The sequence below is a fragment of the Empidonax traillii genome, unplaced genomic scaffold, assembly GCF_003031625.1.
Source record: "Empidonax traillii isolate 1590-97213 ecotype Southwest subspecies unplaced genomic scaffold, ASM303162v1 scaffold443:size705114, whole genome shotgun sequence".
Lineage (NCBI taxonomy): Eukaryota > Metazoa > Chordata > Aves > Passeriformes > Tyrannidae > Empidonax > Empidonax traillii.
In genome coordinates this window covers 471,153-476,786 of record NW_020955636.1, presented here as the reverse complement: position 1 = coordinate 476,786, position 5,634 = coordinate 471,153, and the positions used below count along the sequence as shown (strand labels likewise).

Here is a 5,634-nt window from a genome sequence, read left to right as displayed (position 1 = left end):
TAAAGGGATACTAGGTTTGCCCGTGATACTAAATTGGGATGAGCTGTTGACACCCTTGAAGGCAGAGGGGTCCTGCAGAGAGACCTTGATAAATTAGAGGGCTGGGCAATCACCAATCATGTGAAGTTTATCAAAGACAAATACCAGATTCTGTGCCTGGGACGGGGCATTCCTGCATGTTCATACAGTCTGGGGAGCGAGATGCTGGAAAGTAGTGTCTCAGAAAGGGATGTGGGAGTCTTGGTCAGTGGCAAGTGCCCTGGCAGCCAGGAAGGCCAACCGTGTCCTGGGGGGTATCAGGCAAAGCATCACCAGCCAGTCGAGGGAGGGGATTGTCCTGCTCTGCTCTGCACTGGTGTGACCTCATCTTGAATATTGTGGCAGTTTTGGGTGCTACAATATAAGAAAGACATAAAGCTATTAGAGAAGATCCAAAGGAGTGCTACAAAAATGGTGAAGGTTCTGGAGAGAAAGTCTTATGAGGAACAGCTCAGGTCACTTGGTCAGTTCAGCTTGGAGAAGAGTGAGGGGAGACCTAAATGCAGTTACAACTTCCTCATGAGGGGAAGAAGAGGGGCAGGCACTGATCTCTTCTCTGTGGTGACCAGTGGCAGAACCCAAGGGAATGGGCTGAAGTTGTGTCAGGGGAGGTTTAGGTTGGATATTAGAGACAGGTTCTTCACCTAGAGGGTGGTTGGGCACTGGAACAGGCTCCCCAGGAAAGTGGTCACAGCACCAAGCCTGATAAGAGTTCAAGAAGCATTTGGACAACACTTTCAGATACATGGTATGATACTTGGGTTTGTCCTTTGCAGGACAAGGAAATGAACTTTGATGATCCTTGTGGGTCCCTTCCAACTAAAGCTATTCTACGAATGCTCCCATTTCCACTTGAGGAGTGTGAAAGGAGGGCACTAAGCCCCTCAGAGGAGTGCAGGATGGAGCTACCATTTGGAAAAGTAAATATTCATTTCTTTGCAAATATATTTTTCTGTTGCTCAAAGAACATTAAACCAAGTGCAAACTTTAAATTTGTTACTTTTCAAGTACTTTTCTATTTCTCATGAAGGAACATCGTGAATGTGTGTATGCCAGTGTGTATTTGAGGATTTAGCTCAACATAGACTTAGGTTGAAAAACAACCCATTACTGACCCCAAAGATCATGAAAGCAAGCAATGAAGACTGAGATGGATGGAACTAATAGAAATTGCTGAAAAGAATCTCAGATGCCTGAAATTTGTATTAGACTGAATTTATTTTTTTTTTAAAGCATAAGGCACTTGAATAGAGATAAACACTCAAACTGGGTCAACTCACAGGCATTTAACAATTCCATATCTTTCTTTGATGACTGCTTCTTGGGTCACAGAGTTCTAATGCTGCACAGTTAAATAAATAAATAGGGCCATCATGCCATCATTTGTGTCTCCACATTTCTGAGGTCAGTTGTGGGCACTCTGGAGCCTTTGGGTTTCTGGAAGAGCCATGACTGAATTCAGGGATGTCTGCAATATTGTTTTATTCAAAGTTGGCATCCTAAAAAAAGACTTAAATCAGTCACATGTCAAGACAGCCTCTAAAATCAGAAACATAAAAATAAACCATTACAGACTTGCCTTAAAAGATAGCTCCTAACTCAACAGCTCTGAAGTCTAATAAGTGCAATATAAACATCTTTTGAGCAAAACATACTGGTGAAAATAATGTTTATTGTGTTGCAAAAATCAATGCAATCTGCAGGGACTGAATCAAATAGCTGTACAGTCTACCCTGTGATTCATTTTGCTTTCATGAGTAAGGGATGCTAGGATGAAATGGAATATGTATGTAGTTGGAATGGTTGGAATATACATGGTGAGAAAATATAATCACTTTTTTTTCAGCTTGTAATCTGACAGTGAGATATGTTTTTCATTGCTTTCATTAATGTATCAAAATCTTTCTGTCATGTGGTGAAAACCACTAATTCATGAAAATGCAGATTAGATGCCACAACCCCTAAACTAACACAGAACCTTTTATTTAGGTATAATTATGAAATACTACCATCACCCAGTCTTTTGCTGGCACACAGAATTTGCTGTCATCATTCACACATATATTTTTGTGTGAGTTAGGCTTGCAGCTCACATTTTCAAAGTATTTGTGTCACTCTCTGAGCTCCTTTGCTTTAAAGTAAATATATAACTGCATGAAAAAGATTGGCAGTGTCACCAGCAGCATCTCTTTACTCTAAAGTGGAGATGAGTCAAGCAGAAATTAAATTATAATCAATTAATACCTATCTTATATGCAACTATTAGCCCCTTACTTACCAGGACTGAGATAAGTAACATTAATTGTTTGAGCTCTTGGTATGGGAAATGAGTTCACTGAGTATTGTAAGGCCAGTCTTTGCCCCACAAGGTATATTCATGCTAGGGATATGCCTATAGGAGGGGGCAAACAAGTCATGAGAGGGCTCTGAGCTTCCTTGGAACTGCACCAAACATGTGGCTGCTCTAGACCACAGGGAAAGCAAGACTGCTTCTGCCTACAAAACACTGTGGGCATATTCTAATCAATGTCCCCCAGCTCTTAAACAAATGAAGTACAAATGCATGGAGAAGAGGGGATGCGAGGGTTGTGGTCATGGCACTGCACTGAATCTGCACATTTTTCTATGTAGCCTTGGGCTAGTCTTTCCTTTTACTCCCTTCTTAACTCCCCTTCTGACAGACTGCAATAAAGATGCCGGCATTTATAAGTACAAGGCTGGCTTTCTCTATGGTCATGACAGGTTTGCGTAGGTAGGGTCTTGAGGGGCCATACAAGCACCAAGCCAGAGGGAGAGGGAGCAAACCAGAAAGGTTGACACGTTAAACGAAGTATTCCAGTAACAGTGGTATTTTCTGTTTGCTTGGTTTTTTTGCTAACTAAAAGAATTTTGAGAACGACAGCAAAGCAATTGCAATCAGCTTGTCACATCACAGCCCATTGCAGCCCTCCTTCTCTCTTGTGCTGTCACTGAGCACCCTCTGAATGAATAGGCAAACCAAGCTTCATTTCGGCTTCGGACAAGGACTGTCAGTCACGTCTGACAACAAGCATTTGGTGCCCATTTTTAGCAAGATTTTAACAGATCAGTCTTTATCCGGTGGTTCAAAGAAGCAGTTCCATCTGCGTGCAGCTTCATACTTGCAAATGCTGTGCTTGATCTTTAAACGTATCATTGTTCTGAGTCACCGGCTGCTTCTGTTTTAATGTAGGTGATCTGATTCACCAAAGTAAGTTAATATTATAACTGGGGAAAATTAAGTTCCTATTTCTATGAAAGCATAAATGTTATCTGAGCTGGTGACATTTACGATTCATGGAAAAATATGATTTGTTTTATATGCGGTTGTTGAGCTGCCAAGGAGCTTTTTTTATTTCTAGCAATTTAAGCTTCTCTATAAAGTAGATGATTTAAGACAGGCAGAAGATGTCTTTTCCTCACTGATCCATTATGCCTGCCTTTTCCCTTTGCTCTTGCTCTGCAGCAGGCGAAGAAGCAGCAATGGCTAGAAATCATCTGATAAACATACACAGCTCATTTTTCTTTGTAATATGAGGGAGGGAGAAGAAAACCTTATAAAACACAGAGCCATAAAAAAAAAAAAAGGAACAGACGATTCTATCATGATGGATAACACTTACACAATTAAATAAAAATACACTTGCGATACCAAAGAGCAGAGCACATTTCATTTTTATCTGCAGTGTCACTCTCCTAATGGTTTCTGTCACAAAACCTAACCAAAACAAATCTGTGAAGCAGACAAAGTCTCAGATTTCAGGGATGCAGAGTTCTGCCAGGTGGATCAGGAAAGTAGGTCAGTGGGTCATTAATGCAAACCTGATGGGAAATAAACCCCGACCTGCTGAAAAGGAAGAGGTTTAGCACGGTCGTCCATTCGATACACTCCCTGCATATCATTTTCTCTAAACAGGCTTTGCAGTTCAAGCACCGAAAGCCAAAATGCAGATCTGAGGACATCTCAGAGACTGAAATACCTTCATCCCCTCTTATTGTGTTCAGACCTCACAAATCACGTTACATAGATGGTGGGACTCAAAGAGCAACATTTATTACAATTTCTGTGTGCCTGAGTACACTGCAAATAATTTTCAGAACTCCTTACAGTCCTATTTCGATTACTGAGCAAGTCACTTGAACCCTTAAAATGTTTTTCGTCTTTCTATGTCCTCCTAAAAGCCTGGAATATTTTTGACATTTCATTTTCCAAGAAGACTTATAGATGCAACACTGGCAACTTCCACTTGCAGCCTTGTACCTTTAGCTGCTTTGCAGCTTTCCCCCTTATACGTGGTGAGGAACTGTGGTGGGGAGGGAAAACGAGTCTCGTTCCCTTGGGGGTGGAGGGAGGATGCCATCCTGAGCTCCTCAGTGCCCTGCAGGCAACCCCTCTGCATCCTTTGCATTCCTCCCTGTCTGCTGCTTGTCTGGTCCCTTTTTTCCCACCTGCCTTCTCTAGGCCACCCCAGTGGAGGCCTTTGCTTTCAGGCTTTCTGAATCTGTTTCCTTTTACTTAGTTTACCTTACTTGCTATAGAGCTCTGGTATTTTTGTTGTCAAACAAATCTGATTTTTTTACACATTTTTATCTTCTGATCAAAAAATCAAGCACGGGTAGTTTTGGTTTGTGGGTTTTTTTTCACATTATTGACTTTATTAGAATTTCTTGTTTTCAACTGTTTTAGTATGGCACCTAGTTTTCCTGTCTCTCCTACCTTTTATTTCTTTTTTTTTGCACCAGAGTTTTTTATTTCCTCTCACTTTGAGAAGCCCATTTAAGGAAATTCAGAGTCAGTGGTTAAGAAATCTGCTGCAGTTTGAAAATCCTTGAAAATCCTTCATGATACATTAGTTCTCAGAAACATCTGACAAACAAAAGGCCTATGGTGGTTAGAGGCATTAAAAAATACATGTAAGCAAGCAGAGAAATTTGGAGCTAAGATTTCATATTAATCATCCATACAGTAATTTCCTTGCACTTGTTCAACTTTCCTTTTGGCTGGCATTATATCTTTTCTGGGAAACTTGAGAACCTGAATGCAGATATCGCATCATTAAAAAAAAAAAAAACAAACAAGCCCCCCCCTCCAACAATAACAAAAAAAACCCACCCAAAACCAACAAAACCAAAACCACAAACCAACCAACAAACAAACAAAAACCAAAACACAAACAAACAAAGAAACAACAAAACCAAAACAAACCAAACAAAACACACACACAAAAAAACCCAAAGCAGGCACACCTTATGTATTGTCCTACCTGGTTCAGCTTAAACTTTTCTGAAATGACAAGTAAGATAATCAACCAAACGGTGAGTGCAGTAACAGTAAGTCACCATGTGCATTAAAGCAGTACAGCACATCTCTACTTATTACCAAGGTAGATCTGGGTGCCTACTAAGATCATGGACCTGAATATCTTGTCCTGGCCAGGACAGCTTGTGATCCTTTGAAGAGTCAAATAATTCACCTGGCACAGACAGCAGGTGGAGGAGGAGGAAGGGAGGCCAAGCCTCCTGGTTCCATGTGTGGGCCCTGACAATGGATTGATTAGCAGGTAATTGCTTTTATGT

General features: G+C 40.9%; 1 long non-coding RNA gene across 1 annotated transcript in view; it reads right to left on the bottom strand.

The window, feature by feature from the left end:
- Positions 1-1,255: 1,255 nt before the first annotated feature.
- Positions 1,256-5,634, bottom strand: part of LOC114062893 — a 7,256-nt gene continuing 2,877 nt past the window's right edge. Inside the window, exons 2-3 of the long non-coding RNA XR_003572470.1 lie at positions 4,821-4,924; positions 1,256-1,507 (exon numbers count right to left, since the gene is read on the bottom strand). This is a non-coding gene — a long non-coding RNA (uncharacterized LOC114062893). The remainder of the gene's footprint in view (positions 1,508-4,820; positions 4,925-5,634) is intronic.